Source organism: Macaca fascicularis, chromosome 7 (genome assembly GCF_037993035.2).
Source record: "Macaca fascicularis isolate 582-1 chromosome 7, T2T-MFA8v1.1".
In the NCBI taxonomy this organism is placed as follows: domain Eukaryota; kingdom Metazoa; phylum Chordata; class Mammalia; order Primates; family Cercopithecidae; genus Macaca; species Macaca fascicularis.
In genome coordinates, this window is record NC_088381.1 from 72,128,924 (window position 1) to 72,147,199 (window position 18,276).

At 40.1% G+C, this 18,276-nt stretch overlaps 1 long non-coding RNA gene across 1 annotated transcript in view; it reads right to left on the reverse strand.

The window, feature by feature from the left end:
• Nucleotides 1-582: 582 nt before the first annotated feature.
• Nucleotides 583-18,276, reverse strand: part of LOC135971648 (uncharacterized) — a 31,236-nt gene continuing 13,542 nt past the window's right edge. The window contains exon 2 of the long non-coding RNA XR_010587896.1: nucleotides 583-866. This is a non-coding gene — a long non-coding RNA (uncharacterized lncRNA). The remainder of the gene's footprint in view (nucleotides 867-18,276) is intronic.

Genomic DNA, 18,276 nt, shown 5'->3' on the forward strand with positions numbered 1-18,276 from the left:
CTATCCCCTAGGATGGGGTGCAATGGCGTGTTGGCTCACTACAGCCTTGGCCTCCCAGGCTCAAGAGATCCTCTCACCTTAGCCTCTTGAATAGCTAGGACCACAGGTGCCCACCACCACACCCAGCTAATTTTTGTAATTTTTGTAGAGAAGGGGTCTCACTATGTTGTCTAGGTTGGTCTCAAACTCCTGGGTTCAAGTGATCCCCCTGCCTCTGTCTCCCAAAGTGCAGGGATTATAGGTGTGAGCCACTATGCCTGGCCAAGAGTTCAGGTTTAAGGATAAAAGAAAGCCAAGGTCAAATCTTGACACTTTCTACTACTTGCTATGACCTTGGACATACTATTTAATCTCTGAGTCTTAGTTTCCCAGAATGTCCAATATGGATATAAACCTACACCGTAAGTAGAGGAGATAATAGTATGCCCAGCAAATCCACATTCTTGTCTTTGAAAGCATGCTGTTATACGACATTCCCCAACCACTTTCAATGCATGGGCCAAATGATGAGCTCTTGCCTGTTAAAACTGGGTGTTCCAGGTACCTATTGCTGTATAATAAACCACCTCAAAACGTAGCAACTTAAAACAATAACAGTCATTTATTCTGCTCATGAATCTGCAATTCAGTCAGGGCTTAAAGGGACAGCTTGTCTCTTTTCCATGTGGCATCTGCTGGGACAGCTTGACTAGGGCTAGACGATCCACTTCGAAGATCGCTCGCTCACATGGCTGGTAAGTTGGTGCTGGTTGTCAACTAGGATTTAGCTGGAGCTGTCAGCCAGGCCTCTGTTTTTCTCCACATCAGATTCTCTATAGAGTGATGGGCTTCCTTGTGCCCTGATGGCAAGGTTCCAAGAGAGTGTCCTACAAGGCAAGGAAACGAGACTGACAATCTCTTAAAGTCTGGGAAACTAACATAGTGCTAATTCTGTTGTATTCTGTTGGTCAAAGCAGCCTCAGAGCCTGTCTGAACATAAGGGTAGGAGACATAGACCATACTTCTCAGTGGGAAGAGTGTCAAGAATTTCTGGCCCTGATTAATCCACCACAATGTTTCAGTCAAAATGGAGAAACAGGACCAGATCAATCTCTCACTTAAAAAAACTAACAATCAGACAAAATATGTGAGCCAACATCACTCAAGACAGTGAACATTAGTCAACAAAGGCCAGTGATCCCTAAGATAGGAAGCAAGAGGGTGAGTGCTACAATTGTCCCAGTTTACTGCCTGGAAGAAGTTTCCAGGCCACAGCACAGAGAGGGAAAACAGGTTTTTCAGACTTCTCTCTTAGTTGAGGAGAAAGAACAAGGGAGTCAGGCATCTGCAAAAGCTAAAGTGCCTGGAGATTGCAGGGAAGAACACAGGAAAAGAGAGCTAAAGAAAGATAAAACTCCAGGAACCTGCAGAAAGTCATCAACCATCAACTATTCAGCTAAAAACTGATCAGGGCTTACATGTGAAAAAAATTACCTGAGCCCAGGGAAAGAACCACCTGAAAGGATCAGCAGGAATGAAGCTGTATCTCATTGAGGGTGAGGAACAGTACCTGTTTCCAAGGGTTAAAGTGAAAAACTTCATAATTCAAAGGGCATCAGAATACTAATAAATACCTCCCTTATTTATTGGGAAAAATTATGCTTTTCTGGCATTTCTGAATGTTGGTCTGGTTCCACTCAATACAGCTTAAAATAAAGACCTGAAAGGATAGAAGTGTTTCTAAGTAACTCTACCACGTCCTTGGGGAAAAAAAAAATCGAAAATACATAGAGTAATACAAAAATATCCAGCACTCAACAAGCTAATGACACCCAACAATGTGTAACATCCATCAGAAATTACCAATCATGCAAAGAAGCAGGAAAAATGCAATCCATAATGAAGAGAAAATTAAAAGGTCAAGAGAAACGATCTAGAAACGACACCAATCATAGAATTAGACAAGGACATTAAAACAGATATAATGACTATATTTCATGTGTTAAGAATCTACAGGACACACCTGTAATCCCAGCTGAGGCAAGCAAATCACTTAAACCTAAGAGGCGGAGGTTGCAGTGAGCCAAGATTGTGCCATTGCACTCCAGCCTGGGCAACACGAGTGAAACTCCATCTTAAGAAAAAAAAAAAAAAAAGGATCTACAGGAAAGACATGAAAAGTATAAAATACTAAAATTGAACTTCTAGAGATGAAAATTACAATGTCTGAGGTAAAAAATACTCTGGATGGGACTAATGGAAGATTAGATGGGTTCTTGGGGAAAAAAAAAATTAGTGAAATTGAAGAAACAGCAATCAAAACTATTCAAAATAGAGGAAAAAAAGACTAAAAAGTGAAACAAATAAGTGCATCAGTAAATTGTGGGAGAACTTTAAATGGACAAATTTGGTAAAAATGATAAACATGCATATCTAAGAACCTCAATAAATTCCAAGCACAAGAAACATTTTAAAACACATTAAAACATGTTATAATCAAATAGCCTAAAACCAGTGATACAAAGAACATCTTAAAGCAACCAGAGAACATATACATTATGTACAAAAGTACAAAACTGACAGATTTCTTTGGAATCAAACAGACGGCAGTGGTGCAACATCTTTCAGGTCTGAAAGAATTTAGTGATGAAGCCTTCTTCCCACTCTCCTTTTCTGTATTAGCTTTCCAGGGCTGTCATTGACAATTACTACACATCAGGTGGTAAAATGGACACTTACTCTCTACTCTCTCACAGCTATGGAGGCTCAAAGTTTGAAATCAAGGTGTCAACAGAGCTGGCTCTTCCTGGAGGCTCTGAGGGAGAATCTCTCTCTTAGCTTTCAGTGGCTTCCAACAATCCCATGATCTTTGATTGTAGCTGCATCACTCCAATCTCTGCTATCATCACATGGCCTTCTTTCCTATGCCTTCTCTGTCTCTCCAAATCCCTCTCCATGTAAAGGTGTCAGTCATTGAATATAGGGACTATCCTAATTTATATGACCTCATCTTAATCTGTATCTTTATTATATTTGCAAGAACCCTATTTTCATGTGAGGTTACAGTCACAGGTACACAGGGTTAGGACCTAAATATATCTTTTGGGGGGACACAATTGGTATTAGTTCGTTCTGGCACATAAAGACATGCCTGAGACTGGGTAATTTATAAAGAAAAGAGGTTTAGGTAGGGTGCAGTGACTCATGTGTGCAATCTCAGCACTTTGGGAGGCCAAGGTGGGCAGATCACTTGAGGTCAGGAGCTCAAGACCAGCCTGGCCAACATAGAGAAACTTCATCTCTACTAAAAAGTACAAAAATTAGCTCGGTGTGGTGACACATTCCTGTAGTCCCAGCTACTCAGGATGCTGAGGCAGAAGAATTCCTTGAACCCAGGAGCAGAGGTTGCAATGAGCCAAGATCGTGTCATTGCACTCCAGCCTGGGCAACAGAGTGATAATTCATCTAAAAAAAAAAAAAAAAAAAAACACGTTTAATCTGCTCATGGCTCTGTGGGCTCCACAGGCTTCTGCTTCTCGGGAGTCCTCAGGAAACTTACAGTCACGGTGGAAGGCAAAGGGGAAGCAGGCATATATTCACATGGCCAGCAGGAAAAAGACAGAGAGCAAAGGGGATGGTTCCACATACTTTTAAACAACCAGATCTCATGAGAACTCTATCACAATAAAGCACTGGGGGGATGGTGCTAAACTATTAGAAACTACCCCCATGATCCAATCACCTCTCCCACCAGCCTCATCTCGAACACTGGGGATTACAATTTAAATGAGATTTGGGTGGGAACACAGAACCAAACCATATCACAGTTCATTCCATTACACTCTTCTCCGGTTTTCCAGTGAATGAGGAGGATCCAGTGGAGCATTCTGAGGTCCTAAAGAAGGCCAGAGCCACCTGATGGAAGGAGACTGGATCTCTGAATCACTATGTGGAAGGCCACCCTCAAAACACATGACTGAACTGTTACACATGTGAGAACATAAAGCATGAATGTGAAAAGCCACAGAGACTATAGTTAGTACTCTTAATATTATGTGCCACTATTATGGAGACTAAGTGAGACCACGCACATAAGAGACCTGATACATGATAGGTGCTAAATAACTGGTAGCATGGGAAAAGGAAGCAATAAGTCTACGTTAGTTCTCATGTTGCATTCTATGTGAGTCTTGGGGAAGAGCCAGGCCCTTCTCAAGACTTGGAAGAGTGACAGGCTTATACTCTTATCAAAAGACTTTCAACCCAGTAGGGATAAATTACCGAGTAAACTGAAGAGAGAGCTCCTAGGTCCTTGCAAGGTGTAGCATTGCCCTCATCATACCACAATTCTCCTCCCATTCCAAAATAGTACAATTGACTTTTACACAAGAAAGTGGTCCCCCCCTTATTCATGGGAGATGCATTCCAAGAACCCCAGTGGATGCCTGAAGCTGTCCATAGTATAGAACTCTACATATATGATGTTTTTTCCTAAATATATGTACCTATAATAAAGTTTAATTTATAAATAAGGCACAGTAAGATTAACAACTAAAATAAAATAGAATTATAACAATATAGCGCAATATGTTATATAGACGTGTTCTTTCCTTTCTTTCTCTCTCAAGATATCTTACTGTACTGTATTCACCTATTTTCAAACCACCATTGACCACAGGTAACTGAAACTGTGGAAAGCAAAACAAACTGTGGATGAAGGAGGACTACTGTAATCATTAGGCAGAGTGAAAAGATGATTTACTCTAAATGTTTGACCCAGTTAACTGACAAATTCCATCACAGTAAACCCCATTACAAAAAAAAATCTTGGTTTCTGGCTGAGCCAGGGAAGAAATCTGATCCTCTGCTGTTTCCAAGCAAAATCAGTTTACAAAATTATTTTCTGTTTCCTATACATCTTCTGAAATGACTATAGACCAAATAACCAATCGATTTGGAGCCATTTTTTACTCCCATCTAAAACAGAGATATTTTTCACTCCTATGCAAAAGGGAAAATGTTAAATCGCATGCGAATTGCAGATATAAACATTTAAAGACTGTTTCCCTGTTTTGTTTGTGAATAATCTTTCATTTTATGATGGAGTCAAATATTTCAGTAGGTAAAATCAATAGCAGCCCCCAGAGTGGATGGAAATTCTCCAGGCTTAATATGGTTTCATGCATGGCTATCCAAGCTGAATGTCTTAAGGGAGCAAATAGTGAATTCTCTGCCTTAGAAGAGATGTAAGAATTAGAATATTTTCTTTTTAAAACTAATCTGTTATATAATGGTTCATTTATTCAACAAATATTTATTAAGCATTTACTGTATGCTGCATACTACATCAAATGCTTGAAACACACAAAAAATAACATCAAGAACCTACCCCAGAGGGAAGAGCCTAGTGAAATGAGTAATATTTAAGAGTGCCTGCTAAATTTTAAGCAGTGTTCTAAGCACTTTGCAAACATTAATTCATTTATTCTTCATAACAACCTATGAGGTGTTATTAACGTGCCTATTTTACAGATAAGGAAAGTGAGGTACATAGAGTTTCAAGAGTGTTCCAAGTCCCACAGATAGTTAATTGCAGAGCCATGTATGACCTTAGGCTGCCTGACTCTAGAGACCATGCTCCTGGTATGTAAGGAACAAATAAATAGGTACGATCTCACCAATGTGATCAGAGACAGATTCAAAGAATCTTGGCCACAAGGTCTGTCTCATTTCATTATTGTTTTCCCCAGTTCTTAACAGAGTTCCTGACATGTGGTAATTATTTTAAAAATTATTTAATTAAGCACTAAAAGAGTAATTGAGAAAGTAATCTGATAGAACCCAACAGGCAGATTCTACCTTTGCTGGGGGAAATCATGAAAGGCTTCACAAAAAAAGTTATTTTGAGCTGGGTGTGGAAAGATGAGTTAGGCATTTGCTAGGTCATTCCTGGAGGCAAAGGCATTTCAGGAAGCAGAGTAGCCAGTCCAAAAGCACAGAGGCAGGCAAACCATGGCCACTTAGGCGGGTTATAAATAGTACACAAATAGAAGGATAATTGATGATTTATGTAATGTCAGTCTGACTCCTAAGCAAGCAGTGTTTCTCAGATGATTCCTGAGGTTCTGAAAATAGAGGGTTGCTTGGTGTTTTTCTTCTTCATTCTTGAAGAAAGCTCAAGTTTTGTGGATATGGTTTCCTGAAGCTGCTGCTGCTAAGGTAAACTTTTAGATGAATGCTTCCCAACATGCCCCTTGAGAACAGCCCAGGGGCTCCAGTCTTCCCTAGAACTAAGAGAATCAGCATTTTGGTCCACCAGAAATTCTGAGCCGAAGCCCATCCCTTGAAAAGCTTTTTGTTTTGTTGTTTTGAGACGGAGTCTTGCTCTGTTGCGCAGGCTGGAGTGCAGTGGCACTATCTCGGCTCACTGCAAGCTGCGCCTCCTGTGTCCACACCATTCTCCTGCCTCAGCCTCCCTAGTGGCTGGAACTACAGACACCAGCCACCATGCCTGGCTAATTTTTTTGTATTTTTAGTAGAGACAGGGTTTCACTTTGTTAGCCCGGGGTCTTGATCTCCTGACCTCATGATCCACCTGTCTCGGCCTCCCAAAGTGCTGGGATGACAGGCGTGAGCCAACCACTGCACCCGGCTGAAAAGCTCTTTCTTAGGTGGATAAACTCACCCGAGCTTTGGCAACCATTGCTCTACATGTGAAATTCCATACATTGCAAAGTTAGGAAAGAAATGAAGGGTAGGCCATTGGTATATTCATGCTCTCTGAAGTCTAAGCGTGTGTCTGACCTCAAAAGGGCTGAGCTAAGAAGAGCAGGAAACAGGTGGCAGTGAGAGAAAGCCTTAGCAGCAGGAAGAGGAAGTAGTCAAGAAGTTCCAAACAGAAGGAACTGCACTGTCCCCCAGTTTATGCACAGAGTAAAGCTAAGGGAAAATGAGAACCTTACTGATTCAGAAAATGCCTTTTCACAAATAACTGTTCTCTGACGTCATTATTTTTCTTCTAGCTTCCTTGGCTGACCATCTTGGTGCTTCCCAGAGAGTCCATGTGTCACCTGATGGATTCTGTGCTCTGCTTAATCAAGCTGTGCTGTGCTCAACGTCCTTCATTGCTCTTGGTGTTCTAACCTGTTAAGATGATATTTGGGTTCCAGAACCTGATTTCTACCTCATGTCTGTCTGTCTGCTTGCTTTCTCCTTATGGTATCCACCATTACCCAAGCTTCAGGAAAAAAGAAAAAAGAAAAAAAAAAGGAAAAACATTAAAAATGTTAAGAACAAAATATCTGAGCATGAAATCCTATGGTCATCAAAAGCTAGTGCCCACAAAATGGACCTTAATATGGTGTTTCTAAAATAAATAACCAAGGAGCCAAAAGCATTGCTTTTGATGTTTAAGTTTCAAGAGTGACACTGATAAAGAAATGTTCACATTCATATTCTCCACGAACATTCCCAGCCAATTATTGAATAAGAAAATATTTATTGAGCACCTACTTACTAGGGTTAAGACATCAGGCTAAATAATGTGGTGATCTAATTCATTATGGCATATTACCAATCCCTTCTAAGGACTTACATTCAATTTGGGGGTGACTGATGAAGTGAAAAATGGCAGGAAGGGAGGGAGGGAGGGAGGGAAGAAGGAAGAAAGGAAAAGAATAAAGAAAGGCATGTAATAGGTGTGTTCCTATTGCCAACTTAGAACTAGCATCAAGGTACTCATTTCTTTCAGGACAATTGTTTGGTACCTCAGCTCCTCAAAAAGTTCTTTCTCTGGATTAAAACAAGGAGAATATTCTTGCAATGTTTCTTTCTGTCCTGTGTGGTGTCTCATTCCCAGATCACTGTGATGTCATCTGTTGATCATCTCTTGCCTTCTGAAGAATCCTTTGTCCTCATGGAAACACCCATACCCTGTTCCCAAAATCTTCCAATAGCTTAAAAAATCTTCCTTCTGCTCTTTCCACAGGCTCCACCTGTGCACTGTGGATAGTCTACCATTCTCAGACCTCCATACCTTGGCAGAATGTGCATAGGGAGGACCTGGAAGAAGCCAGTACCTTCTCATGTCACCATCAGGAAGCGGTCCAACCACCACTTGGGGCCATTTGCTCAGCTGCTGCTCACCTCCAGTGCCCTCAAAAGTCTACTCTTGAACTTCTCACTGCTCTTTTGCTTCTCCCTATATGTCCATGACCCTATGCCCCAGGTTGCCAGTAAGGGACTATTCACTCTGCTCTGGTCTGGGGGAAGGTGTTTTCTCACAGGCAACTTCTCATCTTTAGTTGACACCAGGTTCTAGAACTCAGTCCCTTATTCCTCCCTCTGCCACAGTGATTCCAGGGTTACTGTCTTCTAGTCTCTATTCCTCCAGTCAAACCTTTCTGATTCTCACCAGAAGATTTACTTTTTTCCTGGAGTTAACGGAAGATGTTACAAATGAGAAAAAAACTAGAAGGTACCATATGGTAAGTGACAAGCTAGTTAAAATAGGTTTTAGGGTCCACAGGAGTTGAAATATGCAGGAATCACCATGAATGTGAGAAACCCTGAACTCTGGGGTTCAACCTGGGTCATGAAAGATGAATCACATTGAGATAAATGCATCAAAGTAGGAAAAACACTCTGGAAGGTAAAGGCACTGCAAGCAAAGGCAGAAAAACAGGGCAGGAGAAAATGCCAGCATGAACCAAGACAGGATTGCTCCAGGTTCTTTCGGGAAAAGTAAAAAGAACTTCAGTTGTTGGAAGCAGTCTGTTCTTCATTCTTCAAGGCTCTTCCCAGTGTCACATTCTCACTGAAGCTTTTTCTAGAGCTCACAAACACATGGACACTGTCATATACAACCTCATTTACTCACCTAGTGATGCTTCAGTGCATTTTAATTTGTGAGCATTTTTCTCATCTCTCTTACCTCATTACAAGCTTCATCAGGTGGTATCATATTTTGGACTTTGTGGAAACATTAATAACTTGATACCTATAATGTATGTGCGTATCACTTAACACACAACTAGGGTGGCCATATAATTTATCTTCCAAACTAGGACATAAATGGGAATTAAATAATAATCCAAGACACTAGGCATTAACCAGTGCTATCCCAGGCTAGCAGGATATACAATTACCTTCTTCATAACAAATGTCTGTCTATGCAATCAAAAGCTGATGATCAATTAAAGGATGCCAAAAAGGTCTTAGGTTTAAGTTGGTTGAGGGGACTGCCTGGTGGTGGCACTTGTGCTGCCTCCGCATTTCTGCTTAAAGTGGCTACACTCTACTGAATGTCTAGCCTTTGCTACTACCAAAAGGAAGATGTGCTCCTTTAATGGCATATGTATTCTATAAACAAGCAATAACTACATTCTTCTTAATTGCCACTGTGTAAGATGTTGGTAATACACAAGTAAAAAAGCATAGTCCTCTGTCCTCTGAGAGCTCAGTCTGACAAGAGATCATTAATTCATTCAACAAATATTTATTAAGAGCCTATCATGCATCAAGCCAGGTGGTGGGAAAAACTTCCTTGGTCCTTGCCCTGATGAAGCTCCCAGATTGCAATCCTGGCAGCAGAGTGAGAATGGGCCAATAATAAAGGTATTTATGAGATACAATGTTGGCCCAAATGAGGGAGGTAGCAGTTGTGCTTGGATGGGTTAGTGGGACTTTGGAGGAGAAAAAAATGGAGAAGTTATCACCCAGCAAAAGAGGAGGAAAAGATAGTTCAGGCAGAGGAAACAGCACAAGAAAAGGCTTAGAGGAAGGAAACAGCAAAGTCAGCAAGGAGAGTGGAGGGTAGGCAGGAGTCAGACCATGGTGGAGCTTAGTGGCCAAGCTGAGGACTTTACACGTGACCCATTAGACAATTGGGGGACATCAAAACTCAGCATCAGGGCCATGTCATGATCATATGTGTATTTTAGACAGATTGTTTCGAGGGACTTACTGCAAGTCCTCCAAGAGTTAATTTGCATGAACTCAATGTGGACAGTAGCCCATCACATATGCTACCTGCCCTTCCTTGCCTATCCAAGGTTCCTAGATACAGGAGGGCAGTACAGGTCCACAGACTGCCCTTGTGCCTGGAGAAACATCAAAATTTTCCAAAATGCTCTCTTCTAGATGCAGAGAGTGTTTTCACAAACCAGAACCCTAATGTATAGAATCTACATAAGATTTCAGGAAAGTCCTCCATATAAGTCTTTCAATAGTGCTAGAGAGAAATCTTCATGAAAACAAAGCCTTGTCAGGCTGTTCTGATACTCCAGATTAGTTGATAGCTGAATTATTATGCAAATTTGAGACTCCATGACCTAGGAATACATAACCTCTTTAAAATAGCATAATTATAAGACTTGACTTTATGCTATGCCCATTTTCCAGTCATCTAGAGTGGTGAGTCTATCTCATGCAAAATGGACATGGATGAGAGTTACTCTCAATGTTTTTGTTTTTTTTTTTGTTTTTTTTTTTTTAATTTGGAAATGAGATTTTATTTCTTATAAAGGGTTACAGCTTGCAAGGTGGCCATTCTGACAGGCTGGAAAGCATAGCCCCTGGCAGAGGCCATTGGCAGGCACTTTGAGGGAGGGAAGGATGAAACAGGAATTTGTACAGAATGCCTTGATCAAATATATCCAACAGGTTACAGCTCTGAATATTCATGAAGGGGGTCTTAACACATGCAAACTGAACAAACATACACATGTATGTACATTTGTCCCATGTTCACTTTGGGGTGGAGACTTAACATTTAAATGCATGACAGTTAGGCCCTATATGTCAAAATGTGAAGTGGGGACATGAAGACATTCAGTGCAAAGCCTCAGTAAATAAGCCAGAACTTGTCCACATGGGTGGTCTCTTATCAGGAGAAAGTTACTGAAATCAGTCTCTGGTCTAATCAAAGCTACAGTTAAGGCTTGTGGAACAGGGGGATCAGTGAGTCAGTGCCTGGAGGTGGATGAGCTGCAATTGTTTCAATACTGTTTATCTCAAGGCCAGTGAGAGTTACTCTCAATGTTAAATGATCTGCTACCTGCCACTGGTCATGTCTCCCCATCCCGGCATTCTCCTAGTGGCTCCAGACTGGCCTCATCCTTTCTCTTTTGGGAGGCAGCTTGTGCTACACAGTCTGCTTATTCAATACAAACCAATTTTTGATATTAGGCCTAAAGCTTAGAGTTCTTCAGTACATATAAATTTTGCTTCACTCAAAGACTATGCAAGGAATGACAACTAGGCAGTTCCCCAGAGTTCCAAAATGACTCAGATGCCTCACACCAACACAAGATAATTCTGGAAAAGTCTCTCGGAGACTGAGAATACAGTTTCCTAATATTTTCACAATGAATTAAAACTCAATAGGGATTTCAACTAATCCGCTAGGAACTATCTAAGCATCTCTCTGTAGCCCTCTTTCTCCCCATCAGTAGAAACCAGAGATCTTGGCCCACTAATACACACTGGCAGAATGTCAAATTGTTTTATTTTTCTATAGCTAATGAATCTGTTTCCAGATCCCATTCTGCTCCTTGGAAAATACTTTGACAATTTAGAGTAAACTGAGTCCATTCCAAGTTTTCTTGGGACAGTCATGGAATAACTTCTCCTTGTCTCCTTGGGTTTCAGTCTAAGTTGATAGTGTTTATGTAGAGCCAGGGACAGCTGCATAATTTGTTGGGCCCCTTGTTCAAAAATTATTAAGAATTTCAGGACAGCAATAGCAGATCATTAAACCAACCACTAGGACCTCTAAGAATGAATGCTATGTGACTATACAGATCATGAGCCCAGGAACCAGACCTTTAATACTATCATGGCATTGGGATCTACTTTATGCTGGTATCAGCTAAGAAGGCCACAGTCCCTCCAGAACTCAGATCAGTGGTTCAAGCTGGTCTCTGAGACAGCATCCTCATTCCAACCTCAAGACCACTCCAGGTGTATATCAAGATTGAGCTGCTTTTAGATGCATGATGACCCATTGAGCCTTGACCCTTGCCACATTGGCACAAGTATTGTAAGGACGACTAGTTTTTTATTTTTTTATTTTTTGTCACATCATCCAATTAGTCATCTTTGTTTCTCTTTTGCTATGTTCAGCATTCCCCTGCTCCCCAAGCCTAACTAAGATGGAGAGGGACATCTCCTTTATTCTTAGATCTCCAAAGCTCTCTGCAAGTTCTGTCACTCAAACCTTCAGCTATTGGCCATGCTCAGCCCAGAAAGAGCAGGGGACAGGGTCCCTTTATAGAGATCCACATCAGTATTTCTGTCTGGCTCTATTTCCCCACTACTTACGTGTCTTTTAAAATTCACCTTGTAATAGTCAAGACAGGACATGGTAGCAGAGATATCACGCTGTCGTTAGCACATAGGATCTCAGTTTTAAAAGCTCATAATTTACTTTACTTATATTGTTACCTAAGATTTCCTGTGATCCCCATTCCCTGGGGTAATGGATTCACTCATTTGTTCATTTGTTCAATCAAAAATAAATCAATTAAACACTCTAGTTGCTAAGCACTGACTTTTAGTAGTGAAAATATTGTGGGAGACAGGAAAGACAATGTTCTCATGAGACTTATTTTCTAGATAGGGGTCAGCAAATAATGACCTGCAGACCAAGCCTAACCTACTGCCTGTTTTTGTAAATGCAGCTTTAGTGGAACACAGCCACGCCCATTCATTTCCATATTGTTATGACTGCTACAACAGCAGGGCTGAGTTGTTGCAACAGAGACCATATGGCCAGCAAAGACTAAAATATTTATCTTGTCCTTTCAGAGTAAGTTTGCAAACTATTGTTCTGGTAAATGGATGACACAGTGAGGAAACAGGTTTTTAAAATACATAATGTATAAGATCAAGTAGTCATGAACTCTATAAAAAAGAAAAAGAGGTTGGAGGATTGAGAATTATGGGGTGGCTGGTATGGGGAAGGTTATTTCAGATAGGCTGGTCAGAAAAGTGTTTTCTGAAGTGGTGGCTTCAGTGCTCAGATGGAAAGGTGAGAGTAGGAACCACAGTAGTACCTGAGAGAATAAAGGATGCAAATGCCCTGAAGAACAGAATTAGCTCATCCTACTTGGAAATCCCACTCAGCAAAGCCTAGTTGGAATGGAGTAGGGTCAAGGAATAGAAGAAAATATATATTGTGTAATGCATCAAAATTGTGTTGCATTATATGTCTTTGCTTTTTCTGGCCTTGATAATGGTAAATTTCAGAGGATGGTGAGAGCCAGGAAAACAATTCACAACCATTTTTGAACTGCTTCCTTTTCCACAGCTTCCATTTATAGATCATTTCTTGTCTTTTTATCTGTAGATAAACTATAAATGTTGGAAAATATTAGAAAGAAACACTACATGAACAACACTACCATCCAGGCCATGATGAACTGACCATAAATGAGGGACATAGCACCCCAGTTCCCCTACCCACCATCAACATGTCTTAAAACAGAAGACACTCTTTAGTTTGCTGTAATGGAAAGAGGGTGCGCTTGGGTGTCACACAGATGCTTTCTTGGCTGACAAATGATTTACCTTCTCTGAGCCACAATTTTCTAATCTAGAAAATAAGGTTAATAATACCAGCCTTGGGGATTTTTATAAAGAATTAAGTGGCATAGTGCATGAGAAAGCCACTGGCTGGATTCTTGGGTGCCAACTGCATGTGAGTCTCCAGTCTCACCCTTCCTCCCTGCCTTGTTTGCCAGTAGCACAGCACAGCTTGTATGATTCATGACCTAACTCTCGCTCCTTCTGATCCTTGATCAGTCTGTCTAGTGTCTCCAGAGGCAGCGTTGCCTGCCCTTGCTGTATGGGCAGTGTTGACATGAGAGATGAGCAATGCCCACTCATACCTCTTGTTGATGCCTCGGAGTGGGCAATGGATTAGCCTTTGAGTACAAACATTTTCCTTCTCCCTCCAGAGGTTTCTCTGCCTGAGTCTGCCCAGCCTGCTTTTAGACCATGCTAAAATCACTGGCCAATTTGATTAAGTTGGAAAAAAAAAAAAAGAAAGAAAAAAAAGAAACAGCCTTTTGACTGAAATTGACGAATGATTTCAGATTATCTAGGCCTGAGGGGATCTGGGTCTAGCAGTATCAGCATCACTCAGGAGCTTATTAGAAGTGCAGACTCTCAGGTCACATCTCAGGCCCACAGACTCATTTCCATTTTAATAAAAGCCTTCTGTGATCTACATGCACATTAAAGTTTGAGGACCACTGGGACAGACTAGGGATGCTTAATCCAGCTTTTATACAGGTGGCTTTGTCCCATCCTGGAGTGTTTCCCCGAGTCTGCTCATTTTTGAATGTGTCATGGATGATTCTAACGTGCAGCCAGGGTTGAGAACCACTAGTTTGTGTCAACTTCTCATAAGGCTCTGCAGAATTATAGGTCGGGCTCAAAATTGCACAGTGGATGTCTAAACAGAACTGGGATTAGAACTGTAACCTCCAAATGCCCAGTGTTACATTCATTACTTTGTGTCCCACTGCCCCTCCTTGTGCAGATGGGTAAGGATGTATGGTCACTTTTATTATGTCTGTAAATTGATCATGGCAAACAGTTTCAGAATTCACACTTCCAAGTCATCAAATCTATGCAAATCAAACTCTCAAAAAGGCTGTACTGCAAAATTTTCACTCAAGGTTACAAATGAGAACAGGAGATTTTCTGAAATATCTCCACCACATATTTCTCTCTGACTGAAATTTGATGACCAGTTCTTTTTCCTAGAATACTGTGTATTAAACTAACTCTCCTTTCTTCTAATAACCACCTTCCTCTGCTTGTTTAACATTTAAACTTAGTACACCTTCTAAGCCCCAAACCAAAATTATACTTTCTTTGTAAACATATCTACGATTTCCCTAAAAATGGACTTCCTTCCTCTAACCATCTCTGTTTGATCATGTCTCTGTGAAGGAGAGTGGCAGAGATAGTGCTTAGCAAGTAGTCCAGGTTTCCATCTCCACATTCTGCAGCCACTTGCAGATAGACTGGAGCTGTGTGACTAGTTCATGCAAATGGACCCTGAGCAGAAGTTTTCTGTGTCACTGCTTGACTGAGACATTTAAGAGACAGCCTGCTAGCTCCATCTCTATCTTCTGGGTGGAAAACTTGGAAGCTATGTGTTTATACGGTACTGTCACAAAGTTAAGAGAACCTGGATTCCTGTGTTACCAGATGGAAGAGAGTCTCCACCCACCCACATTGGCTACAGTGTGAGTGAGAAATAAATGTGTTGTGCTATACTACTAGACTAGGGTAGAGGGGTTGTGGGTAGCAGCAGCTGGCATTGCATAAGAAGTACATGACACTAGTGTTTCTCAAACTTTAATGTGCATGTGAATCATCTAAGGATCTTGTTAAAATATTAAATTTCAGCAGGTCTGGGAGGGATTTGAGACTCTTCATTTCTTATAAGCTCCCACTATTATCAATGCTACTGGTCCCTGGACAACCAATTGACTAGGAGACTACTAAAGCATTCTTCATTGCTCTATAATAGTTGCACACATACTTTCTCTAACTAGACCATCAGGTCTCTCTGGCACGTTTCAGTATTCCTGCCACAAACACATTCAAGAAGGTTGAGGAATATAAAAAATTACACATTAAGGCCCTCTGAAAATTCCCTCCTTCATAAAAGCAATGAGAAAATGCAAAAACTTAAAAAACAATGAACTTTTTCAGAACTCTGGAAGTTAGCCAAAAGTTTGAAGAAATCCGGGGATCACTTATGCAAGAAAATTGGCAGAATCTCAGTAAGAACAGTAATCTCTGTGGCATTTTAACTTGTCCTATTCCCTCTGCCCCTTTTCCAGCTCTGTATTCATCTTGAAAAATAACTGATCAGATAGATTCACAATGAAAACCATTATTCTGGCATCCAGTGAGGGGAGCAAAAGCGGATGTGGTTCTTTCAAAGCCTATTCTCAGAAAATTGTCACAAAACTGCGCCAAAATGAAAGATAAAATAAGACATTTCTGGATAAACAAAAACTGATAATTTCTTGCTAGCAGATCTGACTTAACAAGAAATACTAAAGAGTTGCAAATATTGTTATTGCAAAAAGCAATAATATATATTGGGCACAAGATGAACACAAAAGTCCACTTAAGTTTTATATACTGGCAATGAACAATCTGAAACAAAAGAAAATAATTCAAATAATTCAAATTCACAATATTACCAAATAACAGGAATAATTCAATAAAAGAAATGCAATACATGTACACTGATACCTAGAAAAACATTGTTGAAAAAAATTAATGACGATCTGCATAAATGAGAATACATCTCATGTTCATGGATTGGAAGTCTTAATATTGTTAAGATGACAATTAAGCCTAAATAGATTTAGAGATAAACGTAATCTCTATCAAAATCTCCCACTGGCTTTAATAGAAATCAGTAAGATGATTCTAAAAATAATATGGGCATTCAAGGGTTTCAGAATAACCAAAACAATCTTGGAAAGAGCAAAGCTGGATGACACATTCCATATTTATATATGTATATATATTTATATATTTATTTATATATTTTTAATATATAAATATGTGTATAGATATAAATATGTGTGTGTGTATGTATATATATGTGTGTGTGTGTGTGTGTGTGTGTGTGTGTGTGTGTGTGTGTATAATTTTGAGACTGGGTCTTGCTCTATCACCCAGGCTGGAATCCAGTGGTGCAATCATGGCTCACTGCCACCTCGAATACCTGGGTTCAAATGATCCTCTTGTCTCATCCTACTGAGTAGCTGGGACTACAAGCATGCACCATCAAACCCTGCTTAAAAAAAAAAAATGTAGATATAGGGTCTTACTATGTTGCCCAGACTGGTCTTGAACTCCTGGCTTCAGGCAATCCTCCCACCTTGGCCTACTAAGGTGAGGGATTATGTACATGAGCCACTGTGCCTGATCAGAATAGCCTTTTCAATAAATGGCGTTGAGACAATAGGATATCCACATGCAAAATATGAACTTGGACCACCTGCATTCTTACTGTATATACAAAAACTAACTAAAAATGAATAAAAGGCTTAAAAATAAGAACTACAACTATAAAACTCTTAGAAGAAAACATAACCATAAATCTTTGTGATGTTGGGTTAGAAAATGGCTTCTTGCATCTGACACCAAAAGCAACATGCACCAAAAGAAAAATACAGAGAAATTGAACTTCATCAAAATTAAACGTTTGTGCATCAAATAAAAAATTAAGTGAAAAGGAAACTCAAAGAATACGAGAAATATTTTAAAATCACATATCTGATATTTAGTATCTAGAATATATAAAGAACTTTAAAATTCAACAATAAACAGACAAATAGCCAGTTTTTTAAAAATGGGCAAAGGACATGAAAGAAATATTTCTCTGAAGAAGATATACAAAGATAAGCATGACCAACTATTATCGCCATCATTAGTTATTAAGGAAATGCAAATCAAAATCACAATGAGAACCTACTTCACATTCACAAGGATGACTATAATAAAAAAGACAGTAACAAGTCTTAGTGAAGATGTTGGGAAGTTGGAACCCTCACACATTGCTGGTGGAAATACAAAGGATGTATCCAGAGATGGACAGATAGAAAGCCCGGCATGAGGAGGTAACCACTTGAGCTAACTCCGACGTGGAAACTGAACAATGAGATCACTTGGACTCGGGAAGGGGAACATCACACACCAGGGCCTATCACGGCAGGGGTGGTGGGGGGGATTGCATTGGGAGTTACACCTGATGTAAATGAGGAGTTGATGGGTGCTGACAAGTTGATGGGTGCAGCACGCCAACATGGCACAAGTATACATAGGTAACAAACCTGCACATTATGTACAGGTACCCTAGAACTTAAAGTATAATTTAAAAAAACAAAAAACAAAGGATGTATCCACTCTGGAAGCAGTCTGGCAGTTTCTCAAAAAGTTACCATATTGCTCAACAATTCTACTCCTAGCTACATGCCAAAGAAAATTTAAAATACAGTCCCACAAAGAAACTTGTACAAAAATAGTCATAGATTATAAAAGTGGAAACAGCCCAATGTCCGTCAGTTGACAAGTGGCTAAATGAAATGTAGTACATCTATATAATAAAATGTTACTCAATCATGCTATAACACGTATGAAGCTTGAAAATATTGTGCTAAGTGAAAGAAGCCCAATGCAAAAGGTCAGATAATGTATAATTCAATTTATATTAAATGTCTAATATAGACGAATCTATAGAAGTGGAAAGATTAG